The sequence below is a fragment of the Petaurus breviceps genome, unplaced genomic scaffold (genome assembly GCF_028583685.1).
Source record: "Petaurus breviceps papuanus isolate PSGF00001 unplaced genomic scaffold, PetGlider_PUasm1.0 173, whole genome shotgun sequence".
In the NCBI taxonomy this organism is placed as follows: domain Eukaryota; kingdom Metazoa; phylum Chordata; class Mammalia; order Diprotodontia; family Petauridae; genus Petaurus; species Petaurus breviceps.
In genome coordinates, this window is record NW_027185759.1 from 6,974,130 (window position 1) to 7,001,833 (window position 27,704).

Genomic DNA, 27,704 nt, shown 5'->3' on the forward strand with positions numbered 1-27,704 from the left:
TAAAGGAAATAATAGAATCATAGAATTTAGAGAGTTAGAAAACACCTCAGCTGCCCTCTTGTCCAATCCACACATGCAAGGAATTCCCATTATTTCATATGCAACCAAAGACATTATAAATATTACACAAAACCTGGGGGTAAGCTGGTCATGTATGAAAGCTGGGTAGCAGGGAGGCAGCCTGAGTGCTACACATGTTCCCTGAGATTCAGAAAGAGTCAGAGAAAGAGTAGCAATGTCGGGCAATTCTTCTATGAGAGATGCAAGTAGACTATGGAAGACATAAGAAAGGCCTCTAGGGGATGTCATATGAAAAGGTGGGTAGAAAAATAGAAGCCATGAAGCTTTGATCTAGGATCAAAGTGTCCAAGTCATTGTTCTCTGGCAACCACACAAGTTACACAACAACAGCCCTCCACTAGTTACCATTTCTGAGCACAACAGTAGATATTTTTGATGTCTCATGATCAATCTTAAACATTGGAAAGTTTGACTCAACTCTAGGTGACAGTAATAGCAGCCACAGGATAGATTAAAAATACCTTTAAAATAATTATAATGATGGCTATTTTCCAGGAACAACATTGACATATGGGATCTGGATTAGAGTGACTGACTCGTCATCCCTAACTAAGTGAAAACAAGTCAGGAAAAACAAGGTATTAGGGGGGATGGAAAATCTTTCCATATACACAAAGTACTTAAATAAGTATTAGTCAGTCTTCTTCATTGACACCCCCTCACCTCAAGCAATGAGTACTTCTTGTCAGACACTGTCCCTCTGGGATACTGCCAAGGATCTCAACTCTGGAGATTCTCATGGACTTTTAGAGGATGCTTGGACACTGAGGAAACTGGGTCAAGCCAACAGGATTCACTCGCCATTGGTCAGTATCCAGAAAACCTTTCCTAGTGGTTGTTTGGGGTTCTGGACCAGGGACTCCATTCATATCATGAACTCCTGCCTGGGATGGAAATTCCATTCATCATTGTAGGTCACCATCCCCTGGGCAATTCAAAACATTCAAGAATGGCCTGACTCACTAAGGTTAAGTGACTTGCCCAGGGTCAGACAGCACTTAGAATGTAGTAGGTTCTTAATATGTGTCAGACTCAGGGCTAGCACCAGGCTTTCCTGATGCTAAAGCCACTATCTTTCTACTGTGCTACACTGAAGATCACTTTCAAGTTTATTGTAGAACTATAGGAGAAAAAGAAAAAGAAAAAAAAAAGAATAAGATCCAAAGCATGTTTTCTTTCTCTATCTCTGGAAAAGTCTGAGCAGAGGTGATGCCCTCTTGTGAAAAAACTACTAAACCTGTATTCTGGGGTAATGTCAATTCAAATCCTACTTCATAAACTTTATGAATCTGTTTTCTCATTCAAACAATGGGTATATCAAGAATTGTAAGAACTGCCTCACAGAGGGTTGGTAAAGAACCAGACCTTCCCTACCTGCCCACACAGATTATATCCCACCTCCCCCCTCAAAAAATCCTAAACCAAATGAAACAAAAACCAAGGCAAACCAAAAGCCTTTGGAATCTCCTGCGCCTGACTAGCCCCTTACTGCGGCCTCTCCCCCAGGGTGAGGACTCCCCCTTGTCTCCTCAGTCACTCAGGGGAGTTCTCTTTCCCTCAATTCAGTCCACAATGCTCTGAGTACAGGATCAAATACATTCCTTCAAAGGCTGAGTTGTGTTGACTTAAATACTCCTTCCAGGGACAGGAAACTCAATCATGGGAATTAATCTTGAAATGTCATATTCCAGGACAAAGAGGACAGCTGGGGAAATTATTTCGAAGGCGGAGATCTAACCCTATCTGGAGGGCTTGTAGGCTAGAGGGTGGGTACTAGGTAAAGTGGTTGTGAGGGGACTGTAAGTGCTGGCTGAGGGCTGGGAGATTAAGGGAATGTGTATTGTCTCGGCTGAGAAATAGCATCGGCTTTTGCCTGGACTTTTCCTAGCACTGATTGCATTTCTCCCTTGGCTCAAAGTTATTTGTAAATTTAGCAATCCTTCCCCCACCCTCCATGCACGTGTGGACACACACACACACACACACACACACACACACAGCACCTGCCTCCCCTATAGAATAAAAGATTCAGAGGTACACAGAACCTTGGAGAACATTTATTCTTAACCACTTATTTACTGAAGAAGATGCGGCCTAGAAAGAAGTGGCTTAGACTCTGAGAAAGTGAGATTTGGGCTGGGAGGGCCCTGAAAAGCCCCGCGTCCCTCCCTCCCCCCCATCCCTGAGCTCACAGCGTCCTTGCTCCTTTTCTACTCTGGATTTTGGTTTCCTCATTAACGATAGGAGACACTTTTTGCATATGATGCTTTTAGGCTGACACAATGCTTTCCATAACTTAGTTCCCCTGGTCTTCACAAGCTTTCAGTGAGGAAGGCCCTATTCTAACCTGCATTTTACAGGAAACTGAGAATCAGAGGTTTTAAGCAACTTCCATATCACGGCACAGTTAGTGATTGTCTGAGGCATACCTGGATCTTCCTGAACCCCAATTCAGAATTCTGTGGATGCTCAGGCATTCTCAGCTCCCTCTCTCCCTTCCCTTTGTAATCTCTAAAATTAGGTAGTGATTGGAGGCATAGCAGTTAAGTGGAAAAGACGCTGGTTTGGGAGTCAAAAGACGTGAATTCAAATTCAAAACCCAGTGCCTACCTGTGTGACCTTGGTTTTCTGCAATGCAGTTTCCTTATCATTAAAAGGGAAGAGATGGGCTGAATGACCTAGAACACCCTTTTGGGATCTAGAACTAGGAACCTCTATGCACAATGACTGGCACATAGTCGGCACTTTATAAATGCTTTATCCCTCTGTCTACCTGTCTGTCTGTCTGTTCATCTGTATGTCTTTCTTTCTGTCTATCTGTATGTTTGCTATGTGTCTGTCTGTCTGTCTTTCTGTCTCCATCATCTCTATCTTCTATCATTTATCTCTTTATTATCTCTCATGTTTCTATGATCATTTATCTTCAATCTATCATTTATCTCCTATCATTTAGCAGCTCCCAATCTACCTTCTCTCTCTTGCTCCATCTTTCATTTATCTTCTCTATCATTTATTATCTACCTGTATATATATATATATCATTTATCAGCTCTTTTTATTCATGATTAATCATCCATTTCTTCATTGTTATCTTCTTTCTTCTCTATCATTTATCTATCCTATGGTTGGCAGGAGATTTATTTATTTATTTTCTTACTGCCTAGCTGCCCTCACTGATAGAATGCTTGGAGAGACCTTCAAAGGCCACTGCATCCAACTTTCCCTTTTTGCAGATAAATCACTGAAACCCCAGAGTGGCTGGATTAGAAATTCTCCAGTTTTTCCTTGTTTCCCTAAGGCTGGTCTTTCTGAGTCTAGTCGTTCACCTCCCTCCTTCTTCATTGTCTGTCTTTCTTTCTGTTCCCAGGCAGGCTCTTTTCTATTCCATTCTTAGGTTGACTTTCTTTTTTATGCATATAAATAGAACATCTTCTTGGTTCTGAAGTTGCATGCCAAGTGTTTGTCACATCTGCTTTTGCCTGATCCATTAATAAAAATAGCAAGCATTTAACACAGCACATCAAAAATATTACCTCATCCTATTCCCATACTGGACCTGGGTGGTAGGTGTTATTATTATTCTCACTTTACAAAGAGAGAAACTGAGTCATGCTAACAGTGACTTCCTTAGGGTCACACATCTTATAAGTATGTGAGGTAGGATTGAAACTCAGATCTTCCTGACCCTAGGTCTAGCCCTTTACGATCTGGGAAAACTTGCTGCCTAAAATCAACATTTTGTCCTCATTCAGATCCACTTTGAAAGTTTCCTTTTCTGATGCATTGGGTGTAGAGATAGTGGATTGGAGTTCCAGTCCTGGCCAGGCTAAAGAGATGTTGGGCAAGGTCCGAAATAACCAGTTCCTTCTCAAAATGACTCTGTTTTTCAGTCTGTACTCATAAAAAAGTGGTGATGTGACGGCATGGAGAGGAAGTCAGTCCTGCTTCAGGCTCCGGCTTTGTGAACTGGGGCAAATCATTTCCCTCCCATACCTCCCAGGGAGTGGAGCTGCTGATCTCCCTCAGGAGAGGACGTTCTCTACAGAGTCAAATCCCAGGCCAAGTCCAAAAGTATCAGAAATCACCTTTTATGTCTACATGGTATTACCCTGCTAGAAGAGAACTTCCCTGGGGTAGGGGCAGTTTATTTTTTGCCTCTTTATCCCAGTACTCAGCACCGTGTCAAACACAAAATCAGCACTTGATGAATATTCATTGATTGAAGTTCCCTAATATCTCTGGGCCTCAGTTTCTTCACCTGTAAAATGGTCTCCGAGGTCCTTTCCAGCTTTATCTTTTTCAGGTTATGCCTTGTGTCTTTGGCACCTTGGAAATATCCTTCATTTTTCTGAGCTTAGGTTTCCTCCTATTTAAAACAAGGGTGTTAGAAGGGAAATCTCTGAAGTCACTTAAATCTATGCTTTCTAGCATAGGTTTTCCTGTCCTCTGTTCTATCCCTCCAAGACTTACCATTGAGGAGTAGATCTGGCTGCAGTTCCATTTCCTACTTAGCAAGAAAGCATGCTGTGTATAGTGCAGAGGGAGCCCTGGAAGAACTGAATTCAAATCCTACCTCAGGCACTTGGTATCCACATAGTTCTGGGCAATTCACTGAACCACTTTGACTCATTTTTCTCAACTGTAAGATGGAAGGTTTGCTGGATTCTGAGTTTCCTTCCTTCCAACTTTAGTCTTTCTCAGGAATGAGCTAAGAGGTCTTGATATGTTATAACCTTCTCCTGCTGCCCTGATGTCAGGCAACTCTCTTCTCTTCTCTTCTCTTCTCTTCTCTTCTCTTCTCTTCTCTTCTCTTCTCTTCTCTTCTCTTCTCTTCTCTTCTCTTCTCTTCTCTCTCTCTCTCTCTCTCTCTCTCTCTCTCTCTCTCTGTCTTTCTATTGCTGTCTCTGTCTGTCTGTCTCTCTCTCTCTCACACACACACACACACACACACACACACACACTCACACATACTTTATTTTGTCATGGCCCTGTGATTCAGAGAAATAAATGAGTCACTTTTGTTGCTTATAAGGACTTCCCAATGAAATGTTCCAGGGCCTTTTTTTTTCTTATTGGGGGCCATGACCAGAACCTGCACACAGATGGTCATCATGAGCCGTGTACTCCAGCAGAAGCAGCTACAGTGCCCATTCCCAGGACCTGACTCCTGCTGCTGCAGGCTCTCTTACACATCCCCACATGGTATCAGGGTCATCACTAATTTGGGAATTTCTACAACTGCTGCTTTCCTTCCAGTTGCTGCAACTGCAGATGTTCAGAAGGTAATACAATCACAACCTTCAAGAGAAAACCTAACATAAAACTTATCTCCACTTTCAGAAGTGGCATATCTGAAGTTCTGAGCATTTTACTCTGGTGAGAACACTGGAAGTCCTAACACTTCCCAAGCAGGTGCTGAGTGGTTGCCATCCCAGGTCATACTAGACAGAAATTCTCTAAATTCAGTTGCAGTGAGCAAGGGCCTCCAGGGCACAGACTGGAGGGATGAGCTCATGTTCAAGTGTAAAGAGAAGAACCAAGTCCCAAGAGCCCAACAAGTGATATCATCATATTGGGTCTGTCACCAAATACATGAGGCATTCAATCCCAGCAACATGAGGGGAGGGAGTGTTTGGGTGGAGGGATATGCTTTGAAATAAGAGGTTCTGAATATTCTTTTGGAAAGCAGATATAGGAGCATGCTTCTCAGCCCCAGATGAAAGTACAACTGTGAACAGTTTATGGCTAAAGAGACTGGTGGTGTTGCCCACTGGAAAGAATGCCTGCTGGTCCGGGAGCCAAGAAGTAGCTTATTATGATGGGAAGTATCTAGAAGAAGAGGACCTAGCTTGTGCCTTACCTCTGAGATATTTGGGCTAGAGGACTAGGGGCGATTCCTTAAACCGTTTGTGCCCCCAGGCAACTTGCTAAGACCATAAATGTTGGGGACAGTTAGTCATCTGCCTAGGGGAATGGAGTTCGCTAGACCTCCCATATTACAAGCATTTCTTTTCACCTTCCTGAGAAAAGGAAGGTGTGGGTGATAGTATAGGCATGCAGAAATTGTCTTTATCTTAACATGACATTTCAGAGACCTCAGAAAAGTGAATCTGGGGCTCTGTTTATTCACTCAGCCAGCAGCCACTTATTAAGTACTGCCTGTGGCTGGGCACTGAGATAGCTTGTTGTTCTGTTTGTCGTTTGTTCTTGCAGTGAAGACAAAGAGGAAAGGATCCCTGCCCCCAAGAAGCTTCCAGAACCTCTCAGCAAGCCTGGGAAGAGACTCTGCAGGAATAAGCACACCCAGATGACCAAGGAAGAGCTGCTTTTAGCTGGACTGTTTCCCTTAAAATAGAAGGAGGGGAAGCCAACTTTGAAAGAGGCAGTGAGTCCATTTGGGAGCAGACCCAGTGGAATCAGAGATGTTGGGCTGGAGAACACAGACTAAATTATGCTGTTCAGTCTCCTCACTTTTCATTTGAAATCCAAGGTGAGATTCTAACGGTAGTGAGGGTCACAGTAGGACCCAGAACTTCTCCATTTGACTAAACCTCCATCGTTCTAGGGGGCTGGGAATACCAGGACAAAGATGATACACTCTCTGCCCTCAGGTAACTTACATTCTTCTGGGGGGAAAACAGGAAGTCCACTTAGCAGCATAAGTCTAACATAGAGAAGACATAAAACCAATTTTGTAGGGAGGTGCCAATAGGTGGGAGGTGGCTTTTCGATTGAATTTAGTCTTTATTCCTTCTTCATCAAGTATTTTCAATGAAATGCAGAGTGCAGAAAATACAGATAATTTGAAATTAAAATGTTATTCAAGATTCTCCCAAGTCAGCAGCCTCTTAGCTATTTCTGGTGTCTGATGTCTGGTGTGATTTAAGCTTAATGTATGCATTTCCCTAAATGTGGAAGGTCTTTGGCTATTTCCTCAGTTTGGGTAGAGATGACACCCCCCCATCCCCTTAAAGGGCCCAGCTCCCCAGACACAGAAACATTTGAATCTACTTTAGACCTGACCATTTCTTTGCTGACTTTCAGTTAGCTGGATTTTTAAAGTCAATGGCTAAAAGGAATGGGAGTTCTATGGAGACCGGTCTTTTTAGGGCCCCTCAAACAACTGGAAGACTACATGCTCAGCCTTGACTAAGGACTCTAAGGATATCTTCACATTATACATTTTATTCTCATTCACACATTGTTAGCCTCTAAAGGCTTGACCTCAGCTTCTTTCCTCCAAGACTCTACTAGGAATAGAAGAGATGCCATCAGAGAACATATGTTAATGCATTTAAACCCAAACAATATGAGTCTTCTTGGTTCCCATCCATTCTCCCAAATGTCTCCTTGTCAATAGAGTTCAGTTCTTATCTGAGATAGGATGAGCAAGTTTAACTCACAAAGAGATGATCTCTAAACAGGTATGGAGCTCCCAAGGGGGAGCAAATACTTGGGACTGTCATTGATGAGGGCCCCCATGAAAGAGCAAGGATGGTTATGAAGGCTAATGTGGCTGAGAGAACTTGAGGCTCCTTTTCACTCCAGGACCCCAAAACCTCGGGCCCCATGTGAGCAAACCAACTTAGGTCCTTCGGGAGGCTTGACTCTAAAGAGAAGGTGAAGCCTTCTCTGCTCATACTCTTTGCTTCTTGACAGCCCTGTCATGGAGTCTTGGGGAAAATAACCCAAAGCTTAGTTTTTAGCTCATTTCTGTGTTCTTTCCAAAGGGACAATAGCATGGTACTTTATATAAAAGATGAATCCACTACAGGAGAGCTATTTGTTTTCACCTCCACATCAAAGAAATTCAAGCTACAGAAGGATCTCATCTCAAAACACACATCCATAAGATTTAAGACAGAAAACAGTGATTTGTAACTATTGTTATGCTCTCACGGTAGGTTGTAATGTCAACACCAGAGAAAGATGCAGTTTGCAAGACTGGAAAATGGGTATTTTTCACACTCGACCTCAGCTCTGAAGTATCCAAATTTATCTCTGCAGGTCAACTTTTGTCAAGCCAGGACAGACAGACACCAAGCTCCTTTTATGTTAATAGTTATCCTACTTAGTTTAGAAAATCACCTCCACACTAGTCAGTGCTAACCAAGGGACCCAGGATTTCTCACTTCTTTCACTCAAAATGGGGCCATCGTGATGGTACACATCCATTTTGAGATTTTGGCTTGGTCATCTCTGCTCAAGAAAACACAAGTGAAAGAGATGGTGACCCAAGGTGTAGGTTCTGCCTTGCCTAATCACCCCTTACTCCAGCTCCTATAAGGATGAGTTCTAGTAGTGCTGACATGACCTGCAGATAAAAAAGAAACGACAGGAAATGAAGATAGGTCACTTCTTCTAAAGGTCAACTGAGCCAGCAACTCTTCTTGCACAACCCCTCAAAAGGCAGTTGCTTCATCATGCCTATGTGCCTAGGACTTGAAGAACTGATATATTTTCCTGTAAGAGGCAAGGATGCAGGCTTGGAAAAAGCGTAGTTCATTCCATACCAATGTCGACTACCCCTAATTTCACTTTGAATACTTTCACCAGGTGAGGCACTCCCTCTGTGCTTCCTCATAGGTCCATATGTTCAGAACTGAAAGGAATCTCAGAGGTTGCTGAGGAAGAATGGCATCTTCTCTGCTCCTCCCCTCACCCTTCCAACCTGCTACTGCCTTCCCTCTGACATCACCTTCATTCATATGTATAAGGTGTGCAATATACAAACACGTGTATAAAGGTACACACACGTGTCCATATGGATAAGTATGTGTATACTCACATATATGTATCTATATGCATATAGAAACACATATGTTTATGCATGCATGTCTGTATATAGACATAAACACACATATGTATACACCCACACCCATGCCTCCCCCCAGTCCACTAACACAAATACCTAGTCTACATTTGTCTGCCTGGTTTTTCTACGATTAGAATGGATGATCCTGGGGTGGCCAGGTAGCACAGCGAGTAAGAGCACCGGCTCCAGTGTTGGGATGACCTGGAGATTGAATCCCGGGCTCAGACACTTAGCACCCACCCAGAAACACCTGGCCGTGTAACCTTGAGCAAGTTACTTAACCCCAATTGCTTAGGGGCGGCCAGGTGGCTCAGCGAGTAAGAGCACCGGCTCCAGTGTCGGGATGACCTGGATCAAATCCCGGGCTCAGACACTTAGCACCACACCCAGAAATAACTGGCCGTGTAACCTTGAGCAAGTTACTTAACCCCGATTGCTTAAAAAAAAAAAGGATGGATGATCCTTGAGAGCAAGGCCTATGAATGTTGTCTTTCTTTGTATCTTCAGCCTTTAATACTATCCCTGCCATAGAAGAAGAACTCAAACACGTGTTGACTCACGTATGGTAGGACCACACAGGGAGCACTGTGTCTAGCTCTGTGAACACTATAGGAAGGTCCCTGAGAAGCTGCAGAGTAGGCAGAGGAGTGTGAGCAGCAGGGTCTACATGGCATGAGGCCTGGCTAAAGAAATTGAAGATATTTATGCCACAGAAGAAAAGATTGGGGGGGGGGGTTGTTTTAGGAGTGACAGGGGGAAAAAAAGATGTCTTTTTTTCTACTTGACCCCCCAAGATAGCCCAACAGCAGTGTTGTAAAGAGGCCATTCTAGACAGGTGTCATGAAAAATTTGGGGAGAACTGTCCCAGCATGGAATGGCTTCCCCAGGAGATGGGAGGCTCCCTCTCCTGACAGTTCTTCAGGAGAAATCACCACATGGATTCTATGTCTGGTTGGCTTTGGAACACAGGGTTGGGGTCCTTCCAATTCTGATTTTCTGTAACCTTAATAAGTACCTAGACCATAGTAATTCCCTATACAATGTTAGAAACCTCTCTGTACACATGGATAGGCATTGCTAACAATATTATTAACATCCAGGGCAGTGCTGGAAGAAAGAAGCAGAAAATAACAGTGGGAGCTTTGTTCTTATTTCACAAGAAGAACTCTGATTGTGGGACAGTGGGTTCAGAGATACTTCTAAGCAAGTCTGACACCAGGCCCCTCAGAAGTTGCCAGACTGCCTCCCTGAGAATAAAGAGGGGGTGCTGGTGAGACTTCCCCAACCCAATTCAGATGTTGCTTTAAAGGGGCAGAATCTAACTATCTACTGGTCTCATCTCCAGGAAGCATGTCCTGTGGCCCCAGGAGTCTTCCATTGGAGGGCAGTCCATCATCAGCTTGAGCAAAGGGGTTTCATAGCAATGAACACCCAGAAAAGCTCAATGATCATAGTCTTTCTCCATTAAGATGTCTGTGCATGCTTGGGGCAGGAGGTTCATGCAGGTCATGGGCTCTGAGGCAGGACAGGATCTCCTGTCATCCTGAATCTCAATTTTGCACCCGGTTCACTGAGTCACAGTTTGTAGTTAGTGACAGAAAGGAGGAAAATCCCCTTCCCCTTCTACAGGCTAAAGAATTAATTAAATGTTTAAAATACCATTTGGCTAGACCAGAGGGGTTAATTGATTTGTCCAAGGCTGCACAGCATGTAGTATCAGAGGTAGGACTGAGACCAGGGCAAAGACCCCAGTTCTGAGATTTTGTCCTTAAAGGCAGCTGTCTGGTGTGTGGTAGGTAGAATACTGCCCCTGGAGTCAGGGTGAGATCCTGAATTCCAGTCTTGCTGCAGTCACACACTGGGATGTGTGATCCTGGGCAAGTTACTTGTTCTCTTAAGGCAATACACACATAACAGCAGCAACAACAAACAACAACTCACATGTATGCAGCACCCTAAGTTATGCAAAACCCTTACATTTGCCATGCCATTTAATCCCCACAATACTCTTGTGTTATCGCGCACATTTACAGATGAGGACCCTCAGTCAGGTCGTGCAGAGCTCAGCACAGGGCCTGACACAGAGTAGAGGAGTGACAAACGTACATGAGCTATGACTGAGTGATCTAGCTATCCAAGTCCCCGGTACCTAGAACCTCACACCAGGGGGGCATCAGCCAGGCTCAAGGGAGCCCGGGTTACTTTTTGTGCCTGAAGACACCATACCATGCTCGACTGCTACACTCCGCAAAGGCAGCAGCATCATACTGTGCAGTCAGTGTCCTCACCCCACACCAGCAATGTTTAACAAAGAAGCAGAATAATTGGCCTGGAAAATGTAGACAAACCCTTGGCATGAGGCACAGAGCGCGAGGATGCCAGCGTGCTGAAATGTGTGCTTTCAGACGCCGTGTGATCGCGGGGGCGAACGTCTCCCTCCCAGGGCTCTAGTTCACTTATGTGCTGTGGGTTCTGGCCCCCCATACGGCTCCCAGCTCTAAGACATTGTTGTTTTGTGAATCCCTACTCTGGGTGGCTGGGGACGCCACTCATTCATCTGGTACCTTTCTACCTTATAAAATAGAGGGGATGCTAGTAATATTCATGTAATTACTTCAGGTCCTTTTGGGTCATATTTCTACTGACGTGTAATCTTGGTGACAGCAGAAACTCTAGTTTTATTTATCTTCGTGCCTACTACATTATAGAGCACAGGATATTGCTGCTTTGATTTGAGATAACTATTTGTTCAATGAATGTGAGAAATCCTGTCTTTCAGATGCATTATCTCCCTTGGGACTTCTTTAAATCAACACTAATAATCCTTTAGAGATCCAAGGGGGACAAGATTATAGGAATTAGATGCAGTCAGGGTACAAGTTTACCATGGAAAGAAGTATTATACATTATTACAAATCAACTCTCCAAGCCTTATAACTACCATGTGTTGTGTTTTAGGGTAAAGAGAGGTCTTACAGAGACTGCCTTTTTCATGGAAACTTGAGGAAGGTGTGTCATAAATCTCTGTTAGTAGATGAATGTCTGGATGCATGAAGAGATGGAGGAATGGGAAGATGGATGGTGGATGGATGGGTAGAGTGACAGGTAGAAAGAGAGATGGGTCTGGAAGGTACCACCTTCTCACCTCCACATCCCAGAATCCCTCTCTTCCCTCAAGCCACAGTTCAGGCATACTCCTCGGAATAAAGCTTTTCCTGATCTCTACCACCAAGTTCTAGTGCCCTCCTTCCCTTCCTCCCATCCACCCAAGCTACCTTGGCTTGAGCTACTCGATAGATCTGCTTCTGTTTTCTTTGTTTTTATTCTCAGTCCATCTATGTGTGTGTGTACATATATGGTTGTGCCTCTTTATGTGTATTTATCTTTGTTGCATCTCCAAAAAAATGTAAGCCCCTTCTCAGTAAGAATTATTTCATTCATTATATTCACACCTGTAGCACCCAGAAGAGGGTCTGGTAGATAGTAGATACCTAATAATATTTGCTGATTGATAAATGGATAGTATGGGCAGATAGCTGATAGAATGGATCAATAGATGAGGGATGGAAAGACAGATGAATAGGGAGATAGAGTGATGGATGGATGGGCAGATGTATAGACAGATGAATCAGATGGGCAGAGAGAAGAGTAAGCCAATGGACCAATGGCAGAATAATTGGATATATGGTAGGATGGACAACTGAATCTAATTCAAATCTGTTTATGATAATGTCTGTCTCTATATGAGTCTAGAATCATCCTGATTTCAAAGGCTCTTCTGGAGATGACTCCATAGTCTTTCTTCACAATTAGTTGCCTTGACCCAATGATCATTGTAGCCAAGAATTTCTGGCTTTTCCTTCACGATGAGTGGCCACTTCAGGTGGTAGTTCTATTGAGCTGACAACTTAATGTCCACGGAAGTATCAGAGCTGAGCTGCCATTCCAGGAGTTCAGACTCCTAAGGGCCCCCTCCCATTGAACCCAGTTAAGTTTTAGTTTAGTTTATTTAAAGATGAATTACTGCCCATGTTTGTGATTGACATCCTTATCTCCTCCCAAAGTTCAAATCTAGGAACATGGAGGAGAAATCAATGTATTTCTACATAAGATACTTAGAGACATATTGATAGCTTGGCTTGGGCTGACTCAAGACTCTTGTCCCTGGCATTTAGGAGGTGCCCCTCCTGCTCTGCCCCTTCTTGTCCAGCATCCAGTGACAAAGAAGACCCCTTGTCATCCTCATCCACTTGGCCACTAAAGCCCTATGTCGCCCATCCCCATTATCTGTAATTCCAGTGTTACCAAGGCCTGTAACTGTCAAATCTTTATTCTTCGGGATGACTGAGCTAAATTAAAAAGGGTGTGTGGAGAGGAGGGTGGCAGTGGCAGCTCAAAGCTTAGTATTAACATTCTTTCAACTTAGGTAAATATTTATTGCCCATGTTTGGTGGGAGACTTCAACAGGTCTGGGGTTGCAGTCATTTTGCTGGCAGAAGGATAATAGGTCTTCCTTGCTAGGAGCTGAAAGGCACAAAGTTGTCCACACAAATACATGGGAGATTAGTGATATAGCTTTTACTGAGAATAACATAAACACGTCCAAATAGAGGAGCTAATCATCGTTTGATTCTTTAATCTCCCCAGCCTGAGTGGAGGGTGGGCTGCAATTCAACCATTTTCTCCCCCAAGCACAAAGGACCACATGAAAGATTTGGGATGACTCTTTCCTTCTGGAACTAAAACAACAGAGGCTGAGATTCCGTTTACATTTAATCCCCTAAAAAACACAAAGGTTGTAGCCATCCAGACAGACATCTGATTATAAATTAAACATGGTTTACAGAGAGAAAAAAACAAACCTTTGGGAACAGGCACATGGAGCATTTTGCAGAACATTTACAAATCTTACAATTGTGACTGCATCAGGTCAATAGAACAGAACAGAGTTGACTTTGGGCAGGTCCAAGTGAATCCTCTGTCTGATCCATTGTTTCTGTGTCACTTTCAAAACAACAATAGACTGTCAAGAGAGAGCCAATACTCAGCTACACTTACTGAGACCCTTCTCTGTTCAGTATGCAAGGTTACAATAGCTTCAGGGAGGAATACACAAAACATGGTCACTGCCCTCTTTGAACTTGAATGTCTTAAGAAGCTAAGATATAAGAGAGTCAGCTCTCTAAGGGTTAGGTGCTCATCTCCACTGGAAAAGAGAAACTCAAATTTATACCAGCTTCAGACAGATGGATGATCAATGCTAGAGGTTACAGTGTTCATGGTGGTAAAATGAGTTTCTTCATTGGGAGCTCCCTAAACCGAGGACCTCTTTGGACATTTTCAGAGTTAGTCTTATGTTTAAGCCTCTTTCCCTCCCTCCTTCCCTCCTTCCCTCCCTCTCTCTGTCTCTGTCTCTCTCTGTCTCTCTGTCTCTGTCTCTCTCTGTCTCTCTCTCTCTCTCTGTCTCTCTGTCTTTCTCTGTCTCTCTCTGTCTCTCTCTCTCTCGCTGTCTCTCTCTCTCTGTGTCTCTGTCTCTTTGAACTACAGAATGAGTTTTCTTTCTCCACCTTCCCCATTACTAGATCCTGACTTTACGAGTTCTCACCACTCCAATGATAATTCCTTTGTTAACTGTGGGGATAACCAAACCTTGCTACATTCAGTTTGTAGAAGTGCATTGACAAGCTTGAGCATGACCATAATGGTGGACTGACTAAAGCCCACACCAAGGGAAGATAGATGAGAGGAAATGAAGATATTTAGCCTTGAGAAAAGTAACCTCAAGGGTCTTGCAAGTTATCTCCAAGTACCTGAAAAGTCATCATGTGAAAAATAGATTAGGGGGGCGTCCAGGTGGCGCAGTAAGAAAGAGCGCGGGACCCAGCATCAGAAGACTGGGGATTGTTTCTGGCCTCAGATACTTGGCACACACACAAAACATAACTGGCCATGTAACTTTGAGCAAGTTACTTAACCCCAATTGCTTTTAATTAAAAAAAAAAGAAAAATAGATTAGGACATTTTTTCTTGTCCCTGGGGGATTGATGTAAGAAGCTTAGATGGAATTTTCAGAGAGGCCTCCTTCAAGGAAATACTTCCTAATGATGGCAGTGAACACCACATGGGATGGGCTGACCTGGGAAGTAGTGGTTTTCTTTATCACTGGTACTCTATTGCCATTCAGGGATTTCTATTCAGGCACAAGGTTGATTAGATCACCCAGAGACACTGAAACAGTAGAAAGCATGCAGGCTTTGGAGCCAGAGGACCAAAATTCAAATAGTACCTCTGCCACTTTTGATATGTATGACCAGGCATGAGTCTCTTTTCCTCTGCGGTCCTCATTTTCTTCAGTGGTAAAATGAGGGAATTAGACCAGATAATTTATTTTCCATTGGGAAGAGATCTCTTCCAATGCCAGATCTAGGATGGCATGATTCCATTACAATTAAAACCCTTCCAACCTTAATAAGTTTCTCTGATGCCATGTGTCTAATCTTATCTCATATCCATAACTGCCTTTGAGGAATACTATGGATGATGAACTATAAAACTATAATCACTCATCCTCAACATATACAACATCAATCCAGTCCCCCTTCTCTGCTCTCCACCCCAGACTGGGCAATCAAGGCCCAGGAGATCTTTAATTGTGAAAGAGTTGTACTGTATTTTCTCTACTGCACTTTTTATATTAGGAAGAGACAAGGTAGAAGGAACAAAGTCTCCTGCTCAGATCTGAGTTAAATAGACAACACACTTAGTTTTAGAACTGAACTCATAGCTAATCCAAGTCCAAGGATCATGTTGTCAGTGCCTGATTTGGGTAAAGCCCACCCAGGACTTCATCAGCCATTGAGAAGGTTCATTGAGAGGCAGTGTGGGATAGTGGGAAGGAAAATGATCTTGGAGTCACAAAGAATTTAAAAGTTCAAATCCCTCCTTTAGACACTTGCCAGTCTTGGAACTCTAGGAATGTCATTCAACCCCTCTGGGCCTCAATTTCCTTATTAGCAGAAGTGGTTGGACTTTAAGACCTTTGTGATTTCTTCTACTTTTAAAGTTATGAGTCTGTGAAAATGCATGGTAGTGACCAGTTCAAGTCTGGGAATATCCTGCTTACTTTAGGGGAAATAGGTGTTCATGTACAGCCTTCCCCAGGCAGGAGGCCTCTTGGGTATATAGAGAAATGGGTGAACATGGACACTAGTTGATGGTGCGAAAGTCTGAGTCTGATACCTGCTTCTTTTGTTGTTTGAGCATAGCCTTTGATGGTTCTGGGCTTCCTGCCTGGGAAATCTGTGACCCCAGTGCAAACCCCAGAGGCGACCAGGATCTGTCATTTGGCTGAGTAGAAAAGAGAGCCTTGAGGGGAGGGGAAGTGTCTGGTTCATGGTCCCACAGATAAGCAGCATCAGAGGCAAGCTTTCCACCCGGGTTCTGTGACTCCTTGCTCAGGGCTTCTTGCTACCGATTCTTCAGGCCCATTGTTAGACCTCATGGAAGAGACTAAATGCTGTGGGACAAATACAGTTATTTATAGCTTCTCTTGGCCTAAGCCCCGATTGTGTGGAAGGATAAGCAGCATTAGCAGCCCAGTGGTGGGATGTAACTTTAGGGTCCTTATGGCTTGAAGTCAGACAAACCACAGACCCCCTTGGACTCAAGATGTCAATTGCAGTTACAAGGAGAGAAAGACCTGCTTTTGACAGGAAGGCATCAATTGGGGCTTATACAGATGGGTGGTGACATCCTGGCTGACAAGACAAAAGCAGCCCTTTGAAAATCATTACCCTGATTTTAACTTTCTGGCCAAAGGTCTTTGTTTTCCCTCTATTCTTGAGAGAATTTTTGTGAGAGTTAGGTTTCCACTTGGGCTCATATTGAGCAGCTTCTCCAGATCACTGATGATAGACAGGGTGGGTGAGTGGAACAAAATAAAGTCAGTCCATTGGAAGTGTGTTTATTAACATTTGATGTGAATAGACCTGGCTTAGGGTCTAGAATGTGAAATTACCTGACTAGGCTCTGAGGCCTAGGACTCTCAGTTATGCCTCAATAATCATTTCTAAAACTGTCAACAAGCATTTGGAAGGTTGCTCCAAATTACTCATAGAGAAATGTAAATTAAAATAACTCTACAGTTTTGTGTCATGCCTCTCAAAGTGGCAGGTTAAAAGAGACAGTGCTAGGGAATTGCTGGAGAGGTGGTGGGAAGGCAGGCTGGCTAATATGCTGATGGTGGATCCATTAATGAACTAGCCTGGCAAGTAATATGGACCATATGAGGAAAATCACTAAAATGTTCATTGCTTTTGGCCAAATGGTTCCCCTTACTGGGCTAAGAGGTAAGACTCATCTGTCGGCATATTCATACAAGACTCTGTGTGTGTAAACAAATAAACTAGAAACAAAGTGGGTACCTTTTGGTTAAGGAAAGAGCCTGTGAATAAATTGTTGGAGACTTCTACATGCAGTGAAATAGAGGATGACAAATAGGAAGAATTCCCAGGGATGTGGGAAAACACATGACGTGATGCAGAACAATTTCAGCAGAATCAGAAAACTCTCCGCAGTGAACACAACAATGCAAATGCAAATAATATGGAAAGGCAAGAGAATTCTGATTCTGTCTGGAGAGTGGTGTGCAAAGTAGAGCGAGATTATGGATTTTGAACATGGTATGTCCTGTCACACTTTGCTGGGATGACAGTTGATTGTGCTTAAATGTTACCTTGTCCTTTATTTTGAGGGAGGGTTCAAGTAAGAAAAGGAGAGTTGAAATGTGTGACTGAGAGAAAAAGCCAAAAGGCATCAGTAATGTTAAATAAAAAATAATATGGTGCAGGGGAAGGGATAGAGAATAGAGGTAGAGACAGACAGAGACAAAGACAGAAACAGAGACATAGAAAGAGATGGAGAGAGCTCAAGTTATAAGAGGAAAGGAGAAGAGAGAAGTGAAGGGAAGAGAGGAGAAGAGTGAAATTTAAAATATGATTTAATATGAATAAATATGATCTCAAGAGGAAATAAAACAAGATAAATCAATGTTCTTCATGTCTTACCGTATATTCTGACATTCAAATGCAGAAGCTGACATCACTGTCATGAAAATGCCTTCATTAAAACCAGAACTAGTTAAATTGCCTATCATTGAATACAGGTGTTTTAACCGTTTTTGGTGTCATAGACCCCTTTGTCAGCAGTCTGGGGAAGCCTCTGGATTCCTTCTAAGAATAATATTTTTGAATGTATAAAATAATATCCACTGGGTGTCAAAGGAAGTCAATTATTTTGAAATGAAATCTATCTACCTTTAAAAGTTCATAAACTTCAAGTTAAGAACCTCTGAAACTTTATATATGTATATATGTTCCTATATATGCACACATGTATGTATGTACACACAGAAACACACACATACACACATTAAAAGGAAGGAAAATAGACCAGACTGACTGCATTCTGTCATTAGAACTCTCTTAGTTAATGGTCACATGTTATTGTTGGTAGTTTCATTTTGATTTTGAGAGTGAAGTGGCACAGAAGTCAGAGAACCACAGGTTCAAGTCCTGCCTCCATCCCATTCTGGCTCTGTGACTCTGAGCAAGTTTGTCAGCCTCACAGGATCCAGGTGATGCTTGAAGATCAAGCTGTAGACAAAGTGTCCTGATTTATATTAAGAGAAGGAGTTTCCACACTGGTAGGGATTTCAACACCAGAAAAAAAGCTCAGTTTTCACAGACTCACAGAATCTCAGACCTGGAAAAGGTCATTGGGTAATCCCTTCCACAACCCAAAGAATCTCTATCACCCCATACTCAGTGCATTCTTAGGAACCAGGCTGTGCTGGTAAATCTTTAACAACCAGCTCTCAAAAAATATACACTTCACAGATTTTAAGTTTAATCTACATTATTATATTTCCCCATCATTTTCTTAATTCTACATATATTCAACAAACAATAAATCACATCTTGATTTCTATCATTACCCATCTGAGGTATACATGCTCACACTGGAAATTGAATCTTGGGCTCTGCGGAGTAGGTATAAGCTAGCACCAGCACCCCTCTGTTAGGAACTTTAGCTCAGAGACATAGAGCTGGAAGGGAAGTCAGTGTCCAATTCAGTAACCAACAGGTCAGCTGGACCCTATCTAACCTTAAATGTGCATTGAGGGTGAGCCCACTCCTCTCAAGGCATTCTGTTCTAGTTGGGAAGAGCAGTAATTGATGGAAACATTTTACTTTGATTTCAAGAAAATAACCTAAATCTGGATTCAGTAAGAAAACTAAGACCTTTGAATATGTTCTTGTTAAATGTTGGGGAAAATGGTAATCCTTCTTCCTTCCTTCCTTCCTTCCTACCTTCCTTCCTTCCTTCCTTCCTTCCTTCCTTCCTTCCTTCCTTCCTAAATCAAAGGGAGGGTGGAGCTTTTCTGAAAGTATACAAATAAAGAGAAATGAAGCCTCCAAGGAGTGTCTTGCCTGAAGGCTCAAGACTTAAGCATATAGTATATAATATACAAGTATTTTTTTTAATCTAAAATGAGAGTTTATTGGGCTTAAAGGCAGTATTTCCCCCCAGAATGATAAGAATCCATACTAATAACACTTAAGAAAGGAAAAAGGGACTATTCATCAGGATTCCCTTCTGCTGGAAGGGTTCCACCCCTTCAACGGATCCAAGGTATCTAATATCTTACAAAAAAGACTTGCTGCATTGTAGCTAAATGAATCTTTCTCTTCTCACCCAAACGTCTCATTAAATGAGAAGCTCACCTCTCTTACACCCAAGCTGTCTACCTTCTCACATTCATCAAAAGCATCATAATTTTAGGGAGTTAAAAACCACAAACCAGGGAGTAATAAGAATATAGAGTTCTAGGGAGAAGGCAGTGGTAACTGAGAACATTGTGAAGATCTTACTGGATCATCTATTGAAAACTCCACTAGTCTTCAGATATGGAGTCACAGCCCCTTGTTGTGATGGTGACGGTGAGGTCAAGAAAGGATAACTAACTGGATCAAAGTCATATAGAGAGTAAATACCAAAGCAGGGGTTTGAACTGAGGTCCTTGCATACCCCAAATCATTCTATTTTCATTATGTCAGCTGTTCTCCATCCATCCACAACTTTGGTTTTAGGGAGAAATTAATAGCACTTCAATTCCTGGAGGTTAAACAGGAATATTCAAGGTAATGTAGATTTTCACTTTGAGGAGTTTCAGGTATTTAAGACTTAATTTTTAGAGGTCTTTGCAGAAGGAAACTTCTCATTTTCAGTCTAAACTCAAAACAAGTATATTGAAGGGAAAAATGAAAATCAAGTTTCTACTTTCTATCACTGTATTTTTTTCATTAGAAGGGAGAGAACCAGAGGAAAGTTACAGGAAAATGAGGTTTCAGTTTATAAGTGTTATAGGTGAAAGGGTGACCAAAAAAAAAAAAACATTTGTGATGGTGACCATGGGCAAATGATGTAGGGAAATTTACCATCCACGAAAATGACTCAGAGACATTTATTTCACTCTTTGCAAAGAAAATAATGAAGTTTTTTTTTAAGCAATTGGGGTTAAGTAATTTGCTCAAGGTTATTTGATAATAATGGCCAGTTATTTCTGGGCGTGGTGCTGAGTATCTGAGCCCAGATTTGATCCCCAGGTCATCCCGACACTAGAGCCATTGCTCTTACTTGCTGAGCCACCTGGCCGCCCCTAAGCAATTGGGGTTAAGTAACTTGCTCAAGGTTACACGGCCAGGTGTTTCTGGGTGGGTGCTAAGTGTTTGAGCCCAGATTCAATCCCTAGGTCATCCCGACACTGGAGCTGGTGCTCTTACTCTCTGTGCTACCTGGCCACCCCTAAGAGTCTTTTTTTTAAACCCTAAGAACATGCTGCCTTTGAAAGACATGAGCTGGGAATGTTGCTTTTCATTTTTATGTCTATGAGGAAAAAAAAGTTAGATAACTCCCTCCCTTGAAACATCAGTTAGGTTGACTTACTAGAGAAATAGTTTGGTATTTGTTTTTCTTTTGTCATGTCTGACTCTCTGTGACCCCTTTTGGGCTTTTCTTGGCAAAGATACTGGATTGTTTTGCCATTTCCTTTTCTAGTGGATTTGGCAAATTGAGTTGAAGTGACTTGTCCAGGGTCACACAGTTAGGGAGTGTCTGAGGCCAGATTTGAATTTAGGTCTTCCTGATTCCAGGTTCAGCACTCTATGCACTGAGCCATCTAGCTGTCTCCCAGTGTAATAAAGCTAGAGTAAAGGACTTTGACTCAGGAAGATGTGAGTTCAAATTCTACCCCAGATACTTACTAGCTATGGAACTGTGGGAGTTTCATTTAACCTCTGATGGATCTTTATCTCCAAAATAGCTTTTGTTACAGGAAGTAATTCACAAAGTCATGTTGAGGGATCAAATCAGTGCTTTGTGAAGGGCCTGGAAAACATCTAACTGCCATACATAGGTCAGCAATTATAACATTGGTGAGGATGGGAAGAGTGAAAGAGGGTAGACCTGTTATTTCATCTATCTCTATTATCTCTATTAATCAATCCATCATCAATCTATCTCTATCATGTGTCTTGTCAGTCATCTTTATCATCTCTCTCTCTCTCCTCTCTGTCTGTCTGTCTCCTTCTCTGCAGAGTGGAAGGACCTAGAGATATAACTACAAGCCAGCAAGATAGTCCCTGATCTCCAGGAGCTTACATTAAAAAAAAATCTATTTAAATTTGTGAACAAAAAGAGCAATTCCATGATATAGTAAAATACACAATATGGTTACACATACAATGCAAACCTATTATGTACAACTTGCTATTCCTTTTAAAATAATAATAAAGTTATAAACTACATTTCTTTCTTTTCCTTGTTTTCTTCCCTCTATCCCACCCTAGAGATGACTTCCATAGACACAAATAAATAATAAAGTTATCAAGTACATTTCTTTTTCCCCCTTTTTTCTCTCCCCCCACCTAGAGATGGCTACCATTAGATACAAATAGCTAATACACACACATATATATTTATGTACATGTACATATATAAATATTATGTGTGTGTAAAATTATTCTATTCATACTTCATTTATCAATTCTTTCTCTGAATATAGATAATATCATTCTTCATATCTCTTTTACAGTTAATTTGGGTATTAATGGAGGAAAAGAAGACCCACAGGAGAGCTGGAAAGGGGGGGGGGTTGTGATTCCTGTAATACGTTGTATAGTTGGGAGCCTCTGATGGAGAAGGTCCTTTTCCTAAAACAGGTTGGCCACTTGCTTCTAACAAGTCTTCAAGGGGGTGTGGGGAACTGGCAGAGTAAATCAATTTCTCGGAGTTACACAACTACTAGGTGTTAGTAGCAGGACTAGAACCCAGACCACCCCAATGCCACAGGCAGTCCTCTACCCACCAGGCCAAGCTGCCTTTCCAAGGACTTGTTGAAGATGAAAGTTTTTGCAATGACCCAGACTATGTGATTACTAGTTCAACATACAACACCATCCCCTAAATTACCACTTGACTAAGTGAATCTTACTACATCAAAAAGAGTACTTTGCAGCCCTCCTGCTTTCCAGTGCCTTTTCAGGCTTCTTTTGGTGTCTGTGCCTGCTTGGCCTTTCATTGTAAGGAAGCTCTACACAACTAATCAGATTTCTAGAATGGTCAGTTTGGAATGGTTAGGTGGAACAGACGGATTTGGCTCATGCATCAGAAATGAAAGGGAAAGAAAGACAGAAAACAGGAAATCGAAGAACAAACATTTCTTTTACATTTGATGAATCTGTTCTGAACTTCAAAGGGTCAGAGAAAGGGGCAGAGAAAGAGAGGAGCAATACAGACAGACAGAAAAAGACTGAGATAGAGACAGAGACAGAGATGCAGAGAGAGACACAGAGAGTGAAACAGAGACAGAGAAACACAAAGAGAGATAGAGACAAAGATAAAGCAAGTGAGATTCTCTCTTTCTGTCTCTCTCTCTCACTCAATACACACACACACACACACACACACACACACACACACACTGAACATCATCAAGTGGGAAACAGATCATGAGAATGGAAATCTCACTAATAAATGGATATGTCGATATCACCCCCATGTCCACTCCTCTGTCTGGTTCCAACTGAACAAAGTACCTTTCTGTGGTTGGGGAAGTGGCTAATTATATACACGGTAGTCACTGGCCTTTGATGATAATTACAGTGTCTTCTCCATCTTTGTTGCCTGAGACTGTTCCTTGGCGGATGCCTTCTAGGAGGCCTAACACCCATCAGGACCACTCAGAGTTGTAAAAAGACTCGGGCCACTCACACACGGGGATCTTGACTTACAAGACAGCTCAGGAAGGGCAACTGTCACTTCAAGATTCATTTGACTTTTAAGTAAAGGAAGTTTTCCAGCTTCCCATTGCAGGGATGTCGCCACTTTCAGAGGAGGAGGGGTGGTGGTGTAGGGATTGCCATGTCTTTGCTTTGTTCCTGCTCAGCAGCTTATACGGTGGGGGGTAGGGGAGGGGATGGCAGCTAGAAAGGACTGTGTCCCTTTCTCCTGCCTACAGACTCCAATATGCTGGATTTATGGCAAAGCAATGGTTTTCCAATTAAACTTTCTTTTGAATCATTCTCTCCACATCAACTTGCCAATTTGACATGATTAATACTAATTGACCTTTATGTTCAAAGGGGCCATTGCCCTAAGATGACCAAATGTAACTTTTTTAAACCTATTCTTGCAGGTCTTCTATGTTATGGTCAGAATTCATCACAACTGATTTTTGGTAAACTCAAAATTCTATTTGTTTTCTTTGTTTTTTGTTTGTCCCTCATTCTTGAAGAGGACCATGCCATCAGGAAGTTGATGCCATGACTTATATGAAAATAATACTCAAAATAGACATCATGTTGAAATATGTGTTTCTCTCTCTTTCTTTGGTGGTGGAGGATGCAAGATGATGTTTTAAATTCAGAATTTGATGAAGGAATATGACCAAACAGGACTAAGGTGAGTTCTGTAGTTTGGATAATCAGTAGACATAGTAGTGTGCCTGTTGGCAGGGTAGTATAGTAGTTAGAGGGCTGAACTTCTGGCCAGTAAATCACGGCTTGTATCCTTTCTCTGATACTTACAATGCACTGTTATCACAGACACAAACATCCCTGAACCTCCCTTAACTCCTCGGAGACTCTCAACAATTCTATGAACTAGATCCCTCTGTAAATTGGGTCAAAATGAAGCTTGCAGATTTTTTGTGAGACTCCAGCAAGCTCATGGATACAAAGCACGTAAATCCACTCACAGACATGCACATGAATATAAACTCATACATATACATGGAGATACGATCATGATTGCCTTGGGGGTGTCAACCTCAGTGTTCCAGACCAAAAGCTTCATCAGCTTCAGAAACTCTTCCTATCCCACAAATACAGACCCCAGAAAATCCTAGAGTTCAATCAATAAAGAGAACTGGGACCAGAGCATCTTCTCAGCCAAACTGTTCCCAAAGAGCAGCTGGACATGTCACCTCCACAAAATTGGAAGACCTTCCATTTTGAAAAAGGTAGCAAGACATAATAGAGAGATTACTGACCTTGAAGCTGGGTTCAAGCCCCATTTTTCATACACATAGGGTGTATGAACCTGGGCAAGTCACTTCTAGACAATTCTGTAAGACTCTTAAGTTGCGGCGAAGATTCCTACCTTCATGGAGAGAGGGTATTTCCTCACCTGACAGTTTCCTATATCAATTAAGCCACAGGTCTAGGCTCTTTCTTTTCTACCAAAGGTGATATTTGAACTCAAGTTCTTCAGACAAAAAGTGCAATATACTTCCCACTATACCATGGTGCCCTTACCAAAATATCGTCAATGAAGCATGGCTATTTGCATACATTTTTAATAATATTCTTGTGGATCAAACTTATCCTTAACAGGAGTTTGTGCTTATAGATGGTGAACTGAGTCCTAAAGTTAAGCAACTTGCCTCAGTTTACATAGACAACAAAGAACAGAACCAGTTTTCAACACAGGTCTCTTGACGCCAAATCAAATATACTCCCCACCATCCCTCGGACTTCCTTTAGTGAAAGCCTGCTTGGAAAGATTTTTGCCCACAGTCACCTATCAGCCATTTATTAAATTCCCATTTTGGGTCATGAGGCATACTAGGTGATAGAGATACCAGGATAAAACCAACACCGTCTATGATCTCAAGGGCAATGCGGTTGAGTCATAACAGCAGCTATGAGTATATACAAAGAAAACACAAGGTAATTGTAGTAATCAGAAGGCCTTTTCAAGAGTTTACCCAGAGGTGGCAAAAGCTTGTATTGGTTGAATTTGTTTCCTCATCTGAAATGTCCTTATCCCCATGTATTCCCAGGCAGCCCCTCCTTATCTGCTCACCTCCGTTGGTCCACATCAGAAGGAAGTAGACCACAGTTCTTTATTGCCACTTGGCTTTCTGTTTTTTGAAGAATTTTCTTATAGGTTAAAGCAAACCATCCTCATCAACATTTTATCCTCAAAGCTGCTGAAGGAGGCAGTGGGACACCATAGATTATCATGAGCTTAACTTGTAGTGAGGCATTGCCTCTGATTTCTAACACTGTGTGGCTAAAATCCATCATTTTTACAAAGCTGTACATTTGAATGGCCTTATTTAGAAGCATAATGACCTAACTGTCTTAATCATTAAATGTGGACAGCTTTGCAGTGGGCCCTTGCCTGGGGGAGGAGAGGTGGATTGGGTTTGAAGATCAGTTCAATACCTTGGGTTTTCCATTCTTTCTTTTCAACATTTCTTTCTAAAGCCAAGGTCAAGAAAAGACAAATTTGACACTGTAGGTGCCTGTGGCTGTGAAGTGATTCAATACGGTCTCTCCTAAAATAGGTCTTGTAAACTGAGAAGACCAGGCACTGGCATATGGGAATGGCCAGCTCCAGTTCATTCACTCTGTCGGCATCACTGAGAGTGCTGCTTCTTCATGTGACAAACAGAATATATGAAATGTTTCTCATGAGGACATTTCACAGGACACATAAAATTAGACCAAACTAGTCATCTCTGACCCCAAACATCTCTTCACCCCTACAACCATTAAATGAAAAATCACAGGCAAACTGTTATTTGTCATAGAGACATTGATCACATTTAACATGACATCAATGAGTCAACGAACATTTATTATACACCTAATATATTGCACCAAGCCAATGTGTCATTTTCAAGAAAGAGTCTTCTGTCTTCAGCAAATGCTGTACTCTAACTATTAATCATCAGGTTTCCACGGATTGATTTTGCTCTTCTTTTTTGAGTCACACTAAGTCATTTTTCCTGAAAAGGGGCTTGAGTCTGCATTTGTGAGAGCACAGGCTCTTCTCTGTCCCTTACTCCTGACTCCTCCACATTTATCAGATATCTACAGTCCTGCTGGGGACTTATGACCATTGCCAACTGACCATATGCTTTGGGATGCTGAGTCTGACATCCTGACATGAAAACTCAGAGACAGTGGGGGGCTGCTGGATTGATCTCCCTTTATTAACTAGAGACATAATTCCCTTTTAGATGGACGGCTCTGCCCTCTTTGGTGACTGGGGTAGCCTCTGGCTAGAAGAGAAAAAAATCAACTTAACCAAAGGTTGCCAAAGGCAGTTTCTCCTTATAAGACAGCCGGCTGAGCCAGATGTTGGTGTACTAAGAGAAGCCCCTCAAAGAAGCTGTTCTCTTGGTGACAGCTAGGTGGCATAGTAGATAGTATGACCTTAGGCACTAGCTATGTGACCCTGGGCAAATGATTCAACCTCTCTCTGCTTCACTTTCCTCATCTGTAAAATGGGGGCAGTATTTCCACTTGCATCCCAGGTTGTCCTGAGGACCAACAGGGAATAACTGATCAAAAGCTTTCTCCGATCCTTAAAGTGCTGAATAAAATGGTGACTATCATTGGTGTCACATTCCTTTCTAATTGATGTCATAAAAATGAGCAGTATGGTAAGACATCTTTGGAACAGGAGATTAGGGAAATATAGATTGCCCTTTCCCTCTCTTTCCCCTCTGACTTCATGCAGTCTGGGGAGAGGCAGGGACTTCCAGGCTTGGGAAAAGTGGGGACTTTCAAGCCCAAGCCCAAGAAATGCCAAGTGCTTGTGATTCCCAAACTGGATGACATCTGCCAGATCTCCTTTCCATGGCCTTTCTCTCCACTCACGTTCCTTCACTCTCCAGTCCTGTGTCCTGGGTGGGCTCTCACCCTGCTACCAGGAAGCTCCCAGGAAGAGCAGCTGAAGCCTTGTTAGTGTCAAACATGGTGACAAGTTAAACTTGGGGAAGATGATCACAGAGCTTCCCTAATCTGGCAGGCCAGGTGACAGAAACTGAGCCCCAGCTGGACCCAGGCTCCAAGCTCTTCCAGCCCAAGCCCAGCCCAATGGCTGTGGGAGGCAGGAGTGATGAATGACGAGTCCACCCTTACCCACTGAGCCTGGCCCTTTTAATGCCACCAGCCTTCTTTCAGTCAGTTATTTTGGGGGAAACAGCCCATCCCATCTTTAGTCCTGTCACACTCCTAAACTAAGCCCTAATTCTAACTCAATCCATTTTTTGACCCTGTCATATAGGACCTGAATATCTCCTGTAACTTTATGACTGGAAAAACACTGTTCAGATTACATTTGCAAGTTTAAAAATAGCCAAGTTCAATTCGAAACGAGAGAGAGAGAGAGAGAGAGAGAGAGAGAGAGAGAGAGAGAGAGAGAGAGAGAGAGAGAGAGAGAGAGAGAGAGA

The 27,704-nt window shown here is 42.4% G+C and overlaps 1 protein-coding gene across 1 annotated transcript in view; it reads right to left on the bottom strand.

Moving 5' to 3' along the window:
* The window catches only part of LOC138157656 (tumor protein 63-like), a 77,442-nt gene that overhangs the window by 47,906 nt on the left and 1,832 nt on the right, over nt 1–27,704 (bottom strand). The window lies entirely within an intron of this gene.